Source organism: Gossypium raimondii, chromosome 2 (assembly GCF_025698545.1).
Source record: "Gossypium raimondii isolate GPD5lz chromosome 2, ASM2569854v1, whole genome shotgun sequence".
Taxonomy (NCBI): Eukaryota; Viridiplantae; Streptophyta; class Magnoliopsida; order Malvales; family Malvaceae; genus Gossypium; species Gossypium raimondii.
Genome location: NC_068566.1, coordinates 31,841,416 through 31,860,752, shown reverse-complemented (window position 1 = coordinate 31,860,752; position 19,337 = coordinate 31,841,416). Strand labels below are relative to the sequence as shown.

Genomic DNA, 19,337 nt, shown 5'->3' with positions numbered 1-19,337 from the left:
ACAGAAGATCCTAGATTGCACTTGATACTTTTCTTGGAGATCTATGATTCTTTCAGATAGAAAGGTGTCCCTGAAGATTCCTTAAAACTTAAGTTGTTTCCCTATTCTTTAAGAGATTGTACTAGAACATGGCTCAATGCTTTGCCATCTGGAATAGTAGAATCATGGAATGATCTCCGTCAAAGATTCCTACTGGGATATAACCCACCCGATATGAATGCTAAACTGAGAAATGACATAACATCCTTCAGGGAACTAAAGGATGAAACACTGTATGAAGCGTGGGAAAGGTTCAAAGATCTGCTTAGGAAATGTCCTATGCATGGATTTCAACATTGGACCCAAATGGAGATGTTTTATAACGGTTTGAATGCACAGACATTGATGGTGTCAAACATCTCAGCTAATGGAACTCTATTGGGCAAGTTCTACAATGAAGCATAAGATATTTTGCAGAGAATTGCCAATAAATATTATCAATACCCCACAACAAGAGTTGGAATTGGTAGGAGCGTAGCTAGATCATTTGAACTAGATATGATTACAACGTTTATTGGTTGGGTATCTTCTTTAGCCAGCATGATAAAGATCATGCAGAAGCCTAGTGAAGTGAAAGAGGTGAAAGCAACTGGGTTATCTTGTGTTTAGTCTAGTGAGGGTCACAAGTTTGAATAGTGTCCCTCAAACCCAACATCTGTCTACTATATGGGAAACTTCAATATGAACAACAACCCTTATTCCAACACGTATAACCCTGGTTGGAACAATCAATGACCTAGAAATTCCAACACAACTGTCACACCCAATACAACAAATGTCCCACCTGGTTTCCATCAGTCTATACCGCCTCAACAACGAGTTCAACCAGGGCAGACATCATCTTCTTCCTCATCTATTGAATCTCTATTGAAGGAATATATGGTCAAGAACAATGTTGTGATCTAGAGCCAACTTTCATCTTTACGACCTTTAGAGAACCACGTAGGACAGATAGCTAATGCTTTAAACTCAAGAACACAAGGAACTTTGCCTAGTGATACAGAGAATGAAAGACCACATGGTAAATAACATTGTAAAGCAATCACTCTTAGAAATGGCACACAGCTAGATAGAGTTGACAAGAGTGTGGTTTCTGAAACAGCGAATTAAGAATATGATCAAAGCAAAACTCTTGAACAACACAAGAAAAGCACCACAAATGAGAAAACTAGACCAAGCAATGCAAAGCAAACTGAGATAACACTGTTGAACACAATGCCATGGAAAAACAATCACTGCAACCTGAAGTTCACCCACCCCCACTATTTCCCTAACGATTTCAAAATTAAAGACAAGACCAACAATTCAGGCAATTCTTGGATGTCCTTATGCAACTTCACATCAATATACCTTTGGTGAAAGCTTTGGAACAAATGCCTAATTACGCCAAGTTTATGAAAGACATACTTTCAAGGAAAAGAAAATTAGGAGAATTTAAAACAATCGAGGTGCACTGCTATGTTGACAAATAAATTTCCTCCAAAGTTGAATGACCTTGGAAGCTTCACAATACCTTATTCAATTGGTAACCAATATGTTAGGAAGGCCTTGTGTGATTTAGGAGAAAGGATAAACCTTATGCCCATGTCTTTGTTCAAAAATTTGGTAATTGGTGAAGCAAGACCTACCACTATGACCTTGCAACTGACAGATCGATCATATCCACACCCATAAGGTAAAATTGAATATGTCCTGGTAAGGGTAGATAAATTCATTTTCCCTGTTGATTTCATTATATTAACTGTGAAGTTGACAAAGATGTGGCTATTATTTTAGGTTGACCTTTTCTTTCAACAAGTAAGACTATGATTGATGTTCAAAAGGGTGAGTTAACTATGAGGGTTAACGATCAACAAATCAATTTTAATGTTTTCCAAGATTTGAAATGTGCTAATGATAAAAAAGAGTGTCATGCTACAAGTTTGTTAGACTCTATTGTGGAAGAGGAATTTAAAAAAAATATCATGACAAAGAGAATAGTGAATTGGATTCAGTTGATATTGATGATGAAGGGCCATTAGGGCACCACAAGTAGTTGCTAACATCCAAACTAATTATCGATAGACCTGGAAAGAGGTTTGACACATTAGATTTATCTGCTCAAACTTCAGCCTTTCTAAACTAGACACAGAAGTACCACCCACATTAGAGTTTAACGCTCTACCTGCACAGTTAAAGTACACTTACTTAGGGAAGGATAACACACTGCATGTGGTTGTATCTGTTCAGCTGACTTATGAGCAAGAGGTTCAATTGTTAGTTGTACTTATGAAATTCAAAAAAAGCATTAGGATGGACAATCGCGGATATTTAAGAAATGAACCCCACACTCTACATGCACAAAATTTTGTTGGAAAATTTTGATTAGTTCTATTGATCAGCAATAGAGGTTGAACCCCATTATGAAGGAGGTGGTGAAAAAGGAGATAATCAAATGGTTGGATGCTGACATTATTTACCCAATCTCAGACAACTCTTAGGTGAGTCCAGTCTAATGTGTGCCAAAGAAGGGATGTGTCACCATGGTCAGTAACGATAATAATGAGCTTATACCTACACAAACTGTAACGGGATAACGAGTTTGTATGGACTATCGCAAGATCAACAAAGCCATAAGGAAAGACCATTTTCCATTGCCCTTTATTGATAAAATGTCAGATTGATTGGATGGTAAGGATTTCTATTGCTTCTTAGATGGATATTCTGGGTACAATCAGATTGCAATAGCCCTAGAGGATCAAGAAAAACCAACATTCACCTATCCATATGGTGCATTTTCCTTCAAAAGAATGCCCTTTGGTCTGTGTAATGCACCAAAAACATTCCAAAAGTGCATGATGTCAATACTTGGATATGATTGAAAATTTCCTCGAAGTGTTTATGGAAGATTTCTCTATATTTGGGAATGACTTTGAAGGTTGTTTGCACAACTTAGAGCTGGTACTTCAACGCTATGAAGAGACTAACCTCGTTTTAAACTGAAAGAAGTGTCATTTCATGTTTTGAAAAGGCATTATCCTAGGTCATAAGGTCTCTCATAAAGGAATCAAAGTTGACAAGGAAAAAATTGAAGTGATTGAGAAGCTGCCACCTCCAACGAGTGTTAAGGGAATTAGGAGCTTATTAAGGCATGCTGCATTCTATAGGAGATTTATCAAAGACTTCTCTAAGATCTCTAAGCCTTTGTGTAGCTTGTTGGAACAAAATAAACATTTCCTTTTTGATGATGCTTGCATGTCTACTTTTGAGGAGTTGAAGAAGCGACTGGTGGTTGCTCCAATAGTAGTGGCCCCAAATTGGTCACTGCCATTTGAGCTCATGTGCAAAATGAGTGATTTTGCTATTGGAGCAGTGCTTGGGCATCAGATAGGTTATTGTGTTTGCATTTGATAAGTTTAGATCATATCTAGTAGGCCTAGGGTCATAGTGTATACTGATCACTCTGCTATAGAATACTTAGTAGCCAAGAAAGAGCAAAAATGAGACTGATTAGGTGGATTCTTTTGCTACAAGAATTCGATCTAGAAATTAGAGATAGAAAAAGAACAGAGAATCAAGTAGCAGAGCATCTATCCAAGTTAAGAGTTGGAAATGAGGATGGCAATATTAAGCTTATTAAGGAAGACTTCCCAGACGAGCAACTGTTGGCTGCCACTACATTACCTTGGTATGTCGATATAATGAACTTCTTAGTAAGTGATCTGTTGCCACCTGATCTTAACAACCAAACAAAAAGGAAATTCCTTCATGATGCAACATAGTATTACTGGGATGAACCCTTCCTATTCAAGTAGTGTGCTGATCAGATTATTAATAAGTGTGTCCTTGATGATGAAATACACAATATTTTGCAATATTGCCATTCATCCCTTTATGGAGGAAACTTTAGAGGAATAAGAATTGTTGCCAAAGTACTTCAGTCAGGATTTTATTGGCCAAGTCTATTCAAGTATGCCCACAGCTTTTATAAAACATGTGATCAATGTCAATGAACTGATAATGTTTCAAGAAGACAGGAAATGCCATTGCAAATCATTCTAGAGGTTGAGTTGTTTGATATATGGGGAATAGAATTTATAGGTCCATTTCCACCCTCATTTGTCAACCTATACATACTAGTGGCAGTTGGCTACGTCTCCAAGTGGGTAGAAGTTGTAGCCCTTCCTACCAATGATGACAAGTTGGTGATGAAATTCTTGCACAAGAACATACTCAAGATTTGGTATGCCTCAAGCCATCATCAGTGATGAGGGGTCTCAATTTGATTGCAAACTTGTCACTAATGCTTTCCACAGGTATGAGGTGAAGCACAAACTTGCCACAACATATCACCCACAAACAAATGGACAAGCAAAGATTTCTAATAGGGAGAGTAAGTAGATTCTAGAAAAAGTGGTGAAACCAACTCGAAATGATTGGTCCTTAAGATTGGACAAACACCGTTAGGAATGTTGCCTTCTAAGCTTGTTATGGTAAGCCATGTCACCTGCCTATTGAGTTAGAGCACAAGACATTTTGGGCCATTAAAAAGCTAAATATGGATCAGATAGTTGCCAAACATAAATGAATTTTTGAGTTGAATTAAATGAAAGAATTTAGAGCCGAAGCTTATGAGAACACTAAGCTCTATAAAGAGAATACAAAGCGATGACACGACAAGAAGATCATGTTAAGGCAATTCGAATAGGGGCAACAAGTGTTGCTATTTAACTCAAGATTGAATCCATTCCCTGGTAAATTGAAATCGCGATGGTCAGGGCCTTTTGATGTGATCAAGGCCTATCCTCATGGTGTAGTAGACATCAAAGATACCAAGACTAGGGTAATTTTTAAGGTTAATGGTCAACGTTTAAAGCACTATTAGGGTGCTCATGTTGATCGAGACATACAATCTATTAACCTTCGAGATGATTGAGCTCAAAATATTTTCTATCTTTATTTTCTTTAGTTGCTCTACTTTAATTTCATTTTTTTTTATAGTTTCTCTCTTCAATTAATTAACATTATTTTCATTTTTGATTATATTTTTTTATCAATTTACAACTTTAGCAATAATTGCAGGGAAATAATGAAGGTGCAAGCTTCCTAGATGTAGTACTAAGGGGTGTTTACCCTAACATTTCGAGGAAAATTATGTCACGACAAACTGGGTTATTGGATATTAAAGAAAGAGAAAATAAGGGTTGACAAGAAAGAACGGTTCAAGGAAGAGATTTTGGATAGCTAGGCCCATTCTGCCAATTAGGCAACTCATGAAAAAAATGTCAAATGTGTTGCTTTAAGGCTAGATCATTCTACGGTTCCCTCCAAAACATTTTTCTTTTTCCTCTTTCATTCCACAAAACTTTTCCCTCCAAAAAAATTTTCTTTTTCCTCTTTTATTGCACAAAACTTATTCTGTAAGCTTTTCTAAACCGTCAACACCATTACCCCCATTTACTTCTCTTCAACTTCCCACGCCTTTTTTATTTTCCAAAATTCCTTCTGTTTACCATTTCTTTTTCCTAAACCTCCCTGGCTTCTACTCTTGCACTTTCAACTTCCTTTAACTTCTATTGAGTAGTGCTATTTTCCCATCTAACCTAGACCCCACTCTCAAAGATTTGTCAACATTCTTAATGGCAAGAGTAAAAACCACTTCCAAATGAGCTAAATCTTTACAAGCAGATGCTACCAAACCTAAAACCTTCTTCAACAGTGTTGCTGTTGTGAAGTAGAACATCTCAAAACGACCATTTTGCTTCAAACAAGGTTTTCTATTCAAAGATGAGCTTTATATGGGATATGATGAGTCAGTTTCCTCCATTATTGAGAAGCATGGATGGTAAATTTTCTGCTTACATCAAGATAATATTTTAGGAAAAGTCGTTTGTGAGTTCTATGTGCACATCACTTCTCCTGACAATCCTTTTATCTATGTTCATAGAACCTCAACCATATTTGATGAAGACTGCATTAAGGCCCAATTTGGGTTAACTGATGTTCAAGACGAACATACTCCATTCACTAAAACCATCACTACTGATGGCTTAAATCATGAATTAAAAGATTTGTGTGTTGCAAGCACTCAATGGTTCATCTCTAGCCAAGAATGCCATACAATCGAAAGGGATTTCATGAAGCCAACAGGTAAATTTTGGTACCACTTCCTCAAAATTCAACTAATTCCATCCACTCACAACACCACAATATCAAAGGAACAAATGCTATTGTTGCATTCAATTATTGTGGGTCGAAAAATCAACATTGGTCGGGTCATTTTCCATGAAGTGTATCGATGTGCAAAGAAGAATGTTGGTAGCTTCAATTTCCCTTCCCACATCACTGCTCTTTGTAGTATAGCTTAAATACCTTTAAATGCCAATGAGGACCTCACACCAAATAAGGGAGGAATGTCTAGGGCTATATTCGCCAAAATCCAAGGAGTGGACACATCAAAACAACCTCAGTACAGTAAGGAACCCACCTCTTTTGCTAAGTACTTTCCCACAGCAGAAGCCTCCCCATCTTAAAGCTCATTTGGAAAACAAGTGTTGCAATAATTAGAGCAACTGGAGTAAAGAACTTCCTTGTTTGAGATTCAGCAATTTCAACTTGTTGAAGAGATGGTAAAGGCCCAGAAACAACAGGTACGCTACTAGTCCTATGTGAGGGATAAAGATTTCCCCAAAGCCTATGCCTGATTTCCCTGATTTCCCGAAAGCCTACGTTCCTTGTAGAAGAACTTTACCAAGCATATGCCTAACTTCCCTGATTTCCCCAAAGCTTTGCTACCATTTTCCAAGGCTGAGGAGGAACCAGTTGAAACCCACTTTGACAAGGCCGAATCTACGAAAATGAAAGCTACTCCTGACACAGTAAAAGCAGCTGAGAAGGAGCTTGAAAAAACAAAATCTCTAAATATTGAAAGTGACAAAGATGAGCAAAATGAACCCACACCTATTGTTAAAGCCACTGAGAAGGGCAAAGAAACTGTTCCATCCACACCACCTGAAGTCATGACTGCCCAATACCGTGAAATTGATCGCATCATTAATGAGATCATTAAGTCTTATAAAAAAGGGAGGATGTGCCACTCCATTCAATGAAAAGAAAGCTACGTTATAAGCATAGTGCACACAAATCCACCTGCAGACAATGAAGAAACAATCATCACTATCCAAGTCAGGGGAGTTCTCTTCCCCTTATATATTCATGCATTCAATTTTTTTTACTATGACATTTTCTGTATATATATTGCTGCATTCATGTCACATAGATGTTCATGCATTGAGGACAATGCATCTCTTAGCTTTGGGGGTGTATCGAGCATTTAGGATGCATAATGTATTTAGTAAGCATGCTCATTTTAGTATAGGCATTCTAGTATAGCCAAATTGGTTTTGCCACGTAATTTCCAAGAATTGGTTAGACTATGATGAGTACAATTTTTACTTGTGATATTTGATTATTAGCTTAATTCTTCAATAAACATAGTACATGTGACAGTGGATTAGGTGAATTTAGTTTAGGTTAGGTTGCTTGAGAATTGAATCAAAAAAAATGAGATATCCTAATCTCAATTACAATTGGACTATAGCGAGTTTGTTTTAATGAATTTAGAGATTCTTGAAGCTAAACTCAATAAAATTGCCAAAGCATTAAGAATTACTAGTAGACACTCCAATGCTTAGAATTGCCAAATAGGTCAGCAACACTTTGTTTGCTCCATCATGTTGTTGGCTAGAAAAGCAAGCTTAAGCAAGAGTGTGTCATAAAGAAAAAGGAAAATTAGGGGCACTCCACTGTAGTAACAGATTGAGTAGCTAAGGAGGTAGTTGTTTCCTCCATCCATCTTCTAAGTTAAAACCTTAGCTTCATGGGTGAACTCCATTCAAATCGTGACATGATTGAGTACCCAGTAATTCAGTGTATGCTCCATTGTGATTATTGGGTCAAAGATTTGTGTGACGAGCTGAACCCCTATTACTGCTTTAAAAAAACACTGAGTTTAGATAAAAGATGAGCTAAGTAAATTACGAGATACTAGTTATAACCAAAATGCACACATGAGCACTTAGAAAATTTATTTTTAGGGTGAGATTCTCTGCACTACCTTTGTTAAGCAATCTTTTGAAACTTGAACAAGTTTTTAGGCATAAAATATTGCTGAGAACTAATGTATAAATTATTCTTTGAATGGATTGGTAGTACAAGGTGGTTATGTGCAATGACAATTTTTGCATTCATGCATTCATTCATATTTGCTTGAGGGAAAGCAATGATTCAGAATTTGGGGGTGTGATAACTTGCGAAAGGAGTTACAATTCATACATTTAGACTTAATTAACTGCTTGTACTTAAGTAAAATTACTTTCATTTTAGGTAATTGAATGATTATTTTTAGTTAATTGAGCATTGCATGTAAAGACTTGGGATGGTGATTACTTTAATGCATTTGTACTTTTAATTGTTGGTGGAAAGGCTTTGTCTTGGTTGAATGACAAGTTTGAGGACTTCTTCCTCTGCAATTTGTTCTAAATCTACTGAATTAAACTGTTATTTTGGGATGTTGATGATATTAAAATACTTTAAATTGCATAGCCCAGTCATGAGCTAACTTAGCACAGTTGGGGATTACTTTTGATGATGTTTTAACTCTGATGAATGTTTATGGATGAATATCATTTAGTTTACTACTTTACTGAACATTTATTTCGATTTATATGTTTATTCGGGTGTTGATAAATGCTTGATAAGTCTGAAAATACCTTAATATCGACAAAGTTAGGTTACTTAAACCAAAATTAGGTAATATAAGAGAGCATTGGCGAAATGGTCGCGTAAAATCTAGACATAGAGATTTTCCTTATATGATTTAAAGGATTGTGATTCAGTCATGGTTGCTAATTCGTAGCCTATAAATGTATAATGTCTTAGAAGTGAGAAACTCTAGGTCTTACTTTCGATAGAGGTAGACTACATTAGTACCCAATCGAGCAGTAGGTTACCATATTTTTGCCATGAGATTGTTCCTAGGTTATAATTATTTCATTAGTAATCCCCGCCTTTACAATCAATATTCCAATCTTGCTAGAATCTTTAGTGCTTTTATTCAATTTGTTACTATTGCAATCTACAATAGTACGTTTTATTACTTTCATTTTTAGTGGATTAATTGCATTGTTATTTCTCAAAATATCATTCAATTCATTTATCTTTTCTACTCAATTGTGATAATTTAGACTAAGAATACAAATCCAATTCTCATGAAAATGATACTCACTCATCACTTTATTACTTGATTCGACATGTATACTTGCACAATTTGCACATCGTATTCACACCCGACAAAATACAAACTTCTGTAGGAATCGCATGACAACCTAAGCATCATTAGTTGGGCATGCATCAGCTTCAACCCACTTGGATACATAATCGACAACCACTAGGATATACCTGTTACCATAAGAAGAAGAAAACGGGCCTAGAAAATTAATGCCCCATACATCAAATATTCTACCACTAAAATATTTGTCAAGGGCATTTCATTCCTCCTTGATATGTTTTCGGTCCTTTGGCCTCTATCACAATTTTTCACATATACTTACTCATCCTTAAAACTTGTAGGCTAAAAGAATCCTGCTTGTAAAATCTTCACTGTAGTGCGAGAACCACCAAAGTATCCCCCACTTGGAAATGAATGGCAGTGATACAAAATCTCATCAATTTCATTTCCACCTACGCACTTCCTGATTATGTTATTTGCACATTATTTAAACAAAAATAGATCCTCCTAACAATAATGTCAATTATCGTGAAGGAATTTTGTCCTTTCTTGGTATGTCATTTCTCAAGGTATTATTCCATATTCTAAATAATTTTCAAAATCAACAAACCAATGTATTTAATGAATTCAACTTACCTCGAAGATATACTCATCTGGAAAATTCTAATTGATAGGAACAAGTGACTGAGTTACCTCATTTTATTCCAATCTCGACAGATGATCAGCTACTTGATTTTCAACACCTTTCCTGTCTTGGATCTCAAGGTCCAATTCTTGGAGTAAAAGTATCCATTCAATTAACCTTAGTTTAGCATTTTTCTTTGTGAGTAAGTATTTAATGGCTGCATGATTGGTAAAAATTGTGACTTTCGTACCTATGAATAAGAACGGAACTTGTCAAAAGCAAAAACTATAGCAAAGAGTTCTTTTTCAGTTACTGTATAATTAAGCTGGGCTTCTGCCAAAGTTCTGCTTGCATAATATATTGGATGAAACGCTTTGTTTCTTTTTTGACCCATCACAGCTCTCACAACAAAATTGCTTGCATCACATATTAACTCAAAAGGTGAGTTTCAATCAAGTGTAACAATTATTGAGGCTGAGATTAGCTAATTTTTTAATTCTTCAAAAGTTTCCAAGCATGCTTTGTTAAACTCAAAATTTGTTTCTTTTTCTAATAGCATACACAAAGGCTCGTAAATTTTTGAAAAATCTTTAATAAATCTTCGGTAAAAATCGGCATGGCCTAAAAAACTTTATCGACTTCAATCTCATTTTTGGAAAATTTGTGTCCTAAGGCAATTCTCTCATTAACCATAAAATGACATTTCTCCCAATTAATGACAAGATTTGTCTCCCCGCATCTCTTAAGTACCTTAGCTAAATTACTCAAAAAAAACATCATAAGTATTACCAAAAATAGAAAAACAATTCATGAATACCTCAACAAAATTTTCTACCATATCAGTAAATATTTCCATCAGGCATCGCTGAAATGTGACAAGTGCCTTACATAAACTGAAAGACATTTGCCTAAAAGAAAACGTATCGTACGGGCAAGTAAAAGTCATTTTGTGTTGGTCTTCTAAAGGCTACAACTATTTGGCTATGTCCTGAATATCCATTTAAGAAATATTAATATTCAATACCTGCTAGTCGATCCAACATCTGATCATAAAAGGTAGTGAAAAATGGTCCTTTCGAGTGGCTTTGTTCAATTTTCTGTAGTCAATACAAATTCTCCAACCCGTGACCACCCTCATTGGGATTAACTTGTTATGTTCATTTTTGACAATCGTAGATAGGATTAACTATACCGGACTTACCTATGAACTATCTGAGATGGGGTAGATAATTCCCACATCTATCCATTTGATAAATTCCTTTCAAACTACCTCTTTCATTATTGGATTATGACTTCTTTGCCCATCTATTCTAACTTGCTCACCCTCATCTAAGATAATCTTGTGTGTACAAAAGGACAGGCATATTCCTCGAATATCAACTATGGTCCAGTCGGTTGCCTTTTTAAATTTCTTTAAGAATTCGATCAACTGGTCCTCCTGTTGTTCTATTAATTCTATTGAAACAATCATAGTCGAAGTAGAACTGTTACCCAAATAAACATATTTTAGATGAGAAGGAAGTACCTTAAGTTCGAGTTTAGGTAGTTTCTCGATTAACAACTTCGGTTGTGTGAATTCCTGAGCTTCTAACTCTAATGGTTTAAACCATACTGGTTGAACATAGTCCTTCGGATTGGCTTCCATCAAAGCCATATTTTCATTACCTTCTTCATCTTCCAATGGCTTAGACCCTAAAGTGTTTCCCAGTGGGTCTTCAACAAATTTATTCTCTCATTCCGTAGAAACTAAGGTTTCTAGCTCCTCTATCACTGAACATTCCTTCGTGGGATCGGGAAATTTCATTTCTTTAAGAACATTAAATGTTCCCTGATCATCTTGAAATCTCATCGTGAGTTCATATTTTTTCACATCTATTAATGTTCTTCCTGTGGCTAATAAAGGTCTCCCTAGGATGATCGACACTTTCTTATCTGATTCAAAATCTAGGACAACTAATTTAGCAAGAAATATAAACTTATTTACTCTTACCAGAACATCCTCGATCTTTCCTTCTGAACCTGCCAGTTGGAGTGTCACAGTTGTGGATTTACTTCACCTATCCCCCAACATCTTGAAAATATATTTGGGCATCAAATTGATGCTCGCTCCAAGATCGCATAAAGCTTTACCACAGTGAGATTCTCCAATATTACAAGATATAGTAAAGCTTCCAGGGTATTTAAGTTTTAGAGGTAGCTTGTTTTGTAAGAATGCACTACACTCCTTTGTTAGTGCTACAGTCTCGAACTCACTAATTCTCTTCTTCTTGGACAGAATGTCTTCATGAACTTGAAATAATTGGGCATTTTTCTAAGGTCTCCACTAACGGTATATTTATGTGAAGTTGCTTTAGAACTTCCAAAAACTTCTTGAATTGTACCTCTTGTTTCTGCTTATGTTGCTAAAATCTTTGAGGATATGGAGGTGGTGGAACTTTGGCTTGGACTGGACAACTTTTCTGAAGAGATAAACCTGCATCTAAAGAAGATGTTAGCTTATTAGAATTCACTAGTTTAGATTTTACCTCATCAGACTTTGAAAGTTCTTGCTCTTCTAGTGCAAGAATTTCAACTAGTGGTCAACTTTCCTCCTTCTCAATATGTTCATCTTCAACCACAACTTCCTTGGGTTCCAAATTCTTACCACTTTGTAAAAAACTACCTTGCAATGTTCCTTCCCAAATTCCTTGGATTTTTTGTATCATTCGGCAAGGCTCATTGCGGTCTATTACAAAGCTTCGTAGCTAACTAACCCATTTGGTTCTCCAAATTTTTCAGTGTTACTGCTTAGCTTTGGATTAAGGCATCATTCTTCGCCATGTACGCCTTCAACAAATTCTCTAAACTATTAGATGATTCAACTTGTGATGGTTTTGAAACTTGTTGGTTGAACCCTTGAGGTTGACTTGGTCTATGTTGCATGTAAGTGTTATTCGATCCATTTTCTTTGTTGCTCCAAGAAAAGTTTGGATGGTTACGTCATGAAGGATTATAGAAGTTGGACTGTGGTCCTTGTCCACTTTTATTCTGGTGTTGATTTCCCACATAATAAACTGACTCGGGATTTGATGGACAATTTTCAAAAAAAAAGGTCATCCCCACAATATACGCAAGGAACAACATCTAATTGACTTGGTAGTTGAGCTGCAATATGATTAAAATCGTTAGTAGTAAACTATTTCAACATTGAAGAGATAGAAGAAACCTGAGTTGAGAGTGAAGTGAGGGCATCTACTTCATGTAGTCCGGTTACTCGTATTCCTGAAGCTGCTCGATTTTTTAGCCACTAGTAATTGTTACTGGTTATCTTCCCGATGATCTCGTAAGCCTCATTATAAGACTTCAATAAGAGAGCACCATTTGTAGAAGTATCTACCACTAACCTTATATGTGCGTTGAGACCATTATAAAATGTCTCCAACTGGATGCAATGAGAAATCCAGTGGTGAAGATATCTATGAAGTAACTCCTTGAATCTTTCCCACACCTTGTATAGGGATTCATACTCCAATTGTTGAAAAGTGGTGATCTCATTCCGCAACTTAGCATTTTGCTAGGTGGGAAATACTTTATCAGAAAGCGTTTAGCTAATTCTTGCCAAGTAGATATTAAATGCGGTGGCAACAAATTAAGCCATACTCGTGCTCGATCTCGTAACGAGTACAAAAACAACTTCAATCTCAATGCATTTTCAGTTGCACCGACTATTTTAAAGGAATCGCTCACCTCCATCAATAGTCAAATGTGAAGATGTGGATCTTTTGTGGGCATTTCACTAAATTGGCTTACTGTTTGAAGCATTTGAAACATCACAGGCTTCAATTCAAACTACGATGCCTCGATCTTCGCTCTCCTAATTCCCGAATTTAACTCATTAAAAAGGGGCAAAACATACTGCTTTATAGCTCGAACCCTGTCATCAACAATAAGGATTGGATTACGAACATTAGCGACTCCATTCCCTTGAACATCATTTTGATTTTTAAGGTTCATTTCAGCTTGTCTTTAGGTGAATCTTTCTCATATTCTTTGTTTAAATGTCCTCTCAATTTCAAGGTCTATAGGTAATAAATCAATGATTAGATCTATACTCATAAACACTTGAAAATAAATCACAAAAAATAAAAGAATAAAAAATTAATTAGTAAAGTTAAAAATAAAACAGAATAAAATAAAAACTAAATTGCAAAGAATAATTTCACAAAAATGATTAAGGCAACAATCCCAGGAAACGATGCCAAAAACTTGTAACGAGGGGTTTGTGTAAGTGTACACAGTCGTTATCAAGTAATAAGTATAAGAATTATCATCTCCACAGGGGCTGTATATGTGAATCAATATTTTTTTAAAATTAATATTAACAATTTCGTAAGAAAAACACAATAATTTTGATTGGTTGGTGTTAAGTAAAATAATTATCTAGATGCAAAATGATCCCTAATTCAAATTATTCTTGAGTGCAATGTATGCAATAAAATGTATGGGATGGATTTAGCAGCAAATTCACAAGCTTCAACAACAATAACATGAATAGGCTAGAATAATCACATCAATTGACTTAATTCATTTTCATCATGTTTAATAATGTTCCAGAAAATATTCCATGACAACTCGATCTTTCATGAGCTTGAAACCAATATTAAGTCCTTTTAGAATCTTTTACTTAGAAAAATATACATACTACTATAAACTTGAAGTTATATAAGGTTTTTCTATATATTTTTACCACCTTTTTACTTAATAAATATGTTAATCTTGAGTAACTATTATTAAAATAAGTGAATTTTACTTAATTATTAATATTGGACATGAATTTATCAAGTATGTGAAATTATACTTAATTACATTATTTTTGTGCATATTTTATATTATTTCATGTTAATTTATTAATATGTTATTTTGTACTATGTAGGAGGACCATTGAAGATGTGATTAATATGAATGAAACATGGACATAAACAAATCAGTTCATGTGGACGGCAAGAGCATGCAAACTAGGTCATGACGTTGATAATTTGACCTAGTAAAAGATATACTACAGGATGGACATGTCTGCTAAATTATTGGACTGACAAACCGTCCAACAACGGGGAATTAAAGCCTAATTTCAGCACAAGTAGATGGCTTCAGAAAAGCAAGCCTTGGGGTATTTAATTGAAGGTTCTTACAGTTGAAAAATAATAAAAAAATCAACCCAACAGCAACTTTGTTATTGAAACCATCCACACTATAGCTATTAATAGCCTTGGTTTGAATTCAAAATGAGGAGACTAAGTCATCCCTTTTTCCATGAATTGTGGCCAGCGATATGTAAGAGAAAAGGAAGGAATTTAAATTCTATTTTTAGCAAACTCTACCCCTTACCTTTACCTATAAATACCATACAAATCCCTTCATTCATAACACATCTCTCAACACTCATCTCAAATTCATCATTCTCTCTTCCATCTCCCTATTGTAACAACCTGTTTTTGAGTCAGATCAGAACAGCGGTTTTGGGACCACAAAACTGAGTTAAAATATTTATTTTATTATTTTAATAAGTTTTATAGTATGATAGAATTACTATGTGAAAGCTTTGTATAGATTTTTTACTGTTTGATTTCTTAATTTGTCAAAAAGGACTGAATCGCGTAAAGCGAAAAACTTGTGTTCTATTAGTTAAATGTATTAAATAGTTATAGAACCTTAAAGTAAAGGTCCTTAAGTGGTCAATAGACCATTGGAGAGTTAGTGGAAGATGATAGCATGGCAATTGGTGTAGTTTTAAATATTTTTAAAGGTTAATTTAGTCATTTGGTTATTAATGTTAATAATAAATAAAACAAACAAAAGTCATTAATTCATTCATCTTCCTAGCCGATTTTAACAAGAAGAAGAAGCCGTTTTTAGGGCTTGATATTCGGCCAAGATTCTCAAGCTCAATTAGGTACGATTTTGACTCGGTTTTTAATGATTTCTACGTTTTTAAGCTCATTACAGCTTAATCTAGCTAGCTCGTACCTTCATTTTTGAAACTGTTATAGATTTCAAATGATTCCATTTTTGAATGCTTGGTTGTTTAAGTTTTTAATGATAGATTATGAAGGTTTAATGTAATATATATAAGTTTTGTTAAGTGATTTTTAACAAAAATGTCAATTAGGGATTGAATTGAAAAATTGTGAAATGTTGCGGTTAAAAGTGTAAATAAAGAGAAATTATGGGTTGCTATTAGTGTGTGATAAATTTGGCTAGGCATGGGTTAAGGTCTAATTGCATAAATTTGCCATTTTATGTGATAAGGACTAAAATGCAAAGTAGTCAAAAGTCTAGGGGCAAATGTTTAATTTGCCAAAATTATGAAATTGAGCTTAATTGAATTGAATAGAAGATTGAATGTGTTAAATTGATATTATATAGATCAAGATAAGCAAATACCAGAATTGGATCGGGGAATACGTAAAGTCGACGAATAGGCGATAATTTCTATCCGAGCGACTCGAGGTAAGTTCGTATGTGGTAATTTCATTATAGGCATGCTAAATGCTTTGATATTGCATAAACTGTGATTAGGAGATTACGGATACTGTTTGAATTATGAATACGACTCTATAAATGTGTTCGACGATGAAATCGACAAGTGTAACTTCCCAGTTGAACCTTAGGAATAGTTTAGGATAATAGTGACATGTCATTAAGTTGTGTGTTGGCTTCGGGCCATGATATAGGCACTATGGGTGCGAGTAATACCTTGATTTGGCTACGGGCCATGTTATGGGTACTCTGGGATAAATTACCTTGATTTGGCTACGGGCCATGGTATAGGTACTTATCAATTGAAATCTTCGAATATTCGAATTCTATTCCGAATGGTTCAACGGGTAAATGAATGAGATGATTTAGAAAGAAGTTAGTACGAGACGATACAGGTGCGAATAGAACCTATTCGAGTATTTAATAAAGAAAGATGATGAAATGGTATTTGATCATGTTTTAAGACATGAGAAAGGTTTGTTGTAATTGTATACATGGTGATGATGTGTATAATTAGTTGAATTGCATTTATGTGATGTATTGAATTATTCACTTACGAGCTTACTAAGCTATGAAGCTTACTTCGTGTTATTTTCTTATGTTTTATAGAGAATTAAGGCTAGCTCGGATCCAGTAGTCGTCGGGAATATCATCACGCTATCGGACATCTAAGTTGGTACTTTTGAATTATGTATATATGGTATATGGCATGTATAGACTAGTTGTAGCACTTTGGTTGTGAATATAGTCATGAGAATTGGCTTGTAAATGAATATGTTTGCTTAGTATAGATATAGCCATGAATGATGGCTTATTTTGGTATGTTTTGGTATAAATGTGGCTAAGGTATTATAGTTGTTCAAATGGTTATATTTTGAGTTTGGTAAATAATCTATATGGTGAGATTTAAGTTGGTAATTACAGAAGTCATGTGCTTGTGAATAGATGCTTGATGATATAAGTTTTGAATAGGTATTTGGCATTAACTTGAGTATTGAATTTCGTAAAATTGGATATTGTATAAATGATGCACTTGAATTTGATTGATTGACAATTTAATAAGAAGGTAATTGAAAATTTAATATGTGTTGCACTAATAAGTTAATTGAATAAAATGTTACTGTTCGAAAATGCCATTTAAAATGTTTAATATATGTATGCCTATTAAGTCATTTCGGACAGCTTGACTTAGATTAAGCGTTGCGATATATATATTTATACTTGGTATATGAAAACGAAATGTAATAAGCCTATTTATAATTTGATAATTCGAATGTTTTGATAGTTGATCACATGATTCGGCTATTGGATTTATAAAGCACATGTTGTATGACTTTGATGCATGGTTCGTATTTGTAATATGATAAATAATGCTTGTTGAGTTAATTGGTTATATGATTTATATATGAATGTATGAAATTGACTTATATGAATGAGTGAATGGTTGCTATCTGAATTTGATAACTATTGTAAAGAGGTCAGTATAATTTGTGTATGAATTTTAATAAATGATCTTGATAAACTAGGTTTTGTTTGGTAATACCTTGTAACCCTAATCCGACGACGGATACGAGTTAGGGGTGTTACACCTATTCTTTTCCCTTGCATAGTCGTCCATTTCCCCTTCTATTCTTTAGCCAACAAAGGCTTTGTTAAGATCTTTCTTTGGTCGGCCACCTTAAGGAACCCTTAGCAAAAGGAGCATCGAGCAGAACGGAGGAACACATCAATCAGAAAAGATCCGAAAGGTTGCTGAACTGAATTAGAGTTTACTTTTTCCTCTTGTTATTTAATTTACTTATGTTTTCTATGTGTTTATTGTTTTTGGCATCAACGATGATATTTTATTCATATGTGATTGGATACATTCAAATTAACTGAGCGATCCTAACTAGACGACAGCTAGTAGACACATAATTGAAAAGTGCAATGCTCAATTTAGATCATTAAACTAAACTAAATTGGAGGTTTATAAAATATTTAGTTAACTCTATTATATTGCATAGTTTTTAGGTTTATGTGATTAAATTGTTATAAACGTAAATGCCCCTGTGACCTCGCATAAATACTAAGAAACCCTTAGTTTAATATGATCAGTAAAATGCATATTTCACTAAGTGAAATATCCGAGAAGACTTGATTTGGTTTCCAAACTCATGAAAGATCGAGTTGCCATGGAATGTTTTCCGAACATTGTTAAGATGATGAAAATGAATTGAGTTCATTAATATAATTATCCTAGCCTATTTATATTAATTGTTTTTGTTGCTAAAGTCATTCATTCATACATTTAAATAAATTGCATTTAGATTTAATTGCATAGGGATTAACTTGCATCTAGGTAATTTAGTTAAACATCACCACTCAAAATATTGTGTTTTTATACCAAATTGTGAATTTATAATTTTACAAATAATTATTTACTTATTACTTGAATGATTGTGTACACTTGCACAAACCACGTTACAACTACCATGATCATATTTAACTAAGGGTTTCTTAGAATTCATGTGAAGTAACAGGGACTGGGTTGGTTTGAAACAATTTAATCACATAAACATAAAAGCTATGCAAGGTAATAGAGCTCGTTTAAGTTATTACAAACCTTCAATTTATTCTTGGTCGGATATAAATTAAGCATGCACCTTTCAATTATTGTGTCAATTAATCACCATCTGGTTCAGATTAAGCAACTAATTTTAATACATTCAATAACATTTTAATGAAAGAAATACATGCATGATTTTAATTGAAAGCATGAACAATTGATGCATGGAACACCATGAACATGAATAAAAAGAACTTCATCAAATTGATCTAATAATTTAGCTAAACAAGATTAAGCTACCACTGTTGATAAAAAAACACAAAACAAATTGTGAACATGAT

The 19,337-nt window shown here is 34.5% G+C and overlaps 1 non-coding gene across 1 annotated transcript; it reads right to left on the bottom strand.

Moving 5' to 3' along the window:
• Window positions 1–222: 222 nt before the first annotated feature.
• LOC128039382 (small nucleolar RNA R71) lies at window positions 223–329 on the bottom strand. The gene has a single exon (XR_008193887.1). It is a non-coding gene; the product is annotated as a small nucleolar RNA R71 (small nucleolar RNA).
• Window positions 330–19,337: the final 19,008 nt, after the last annotated feature.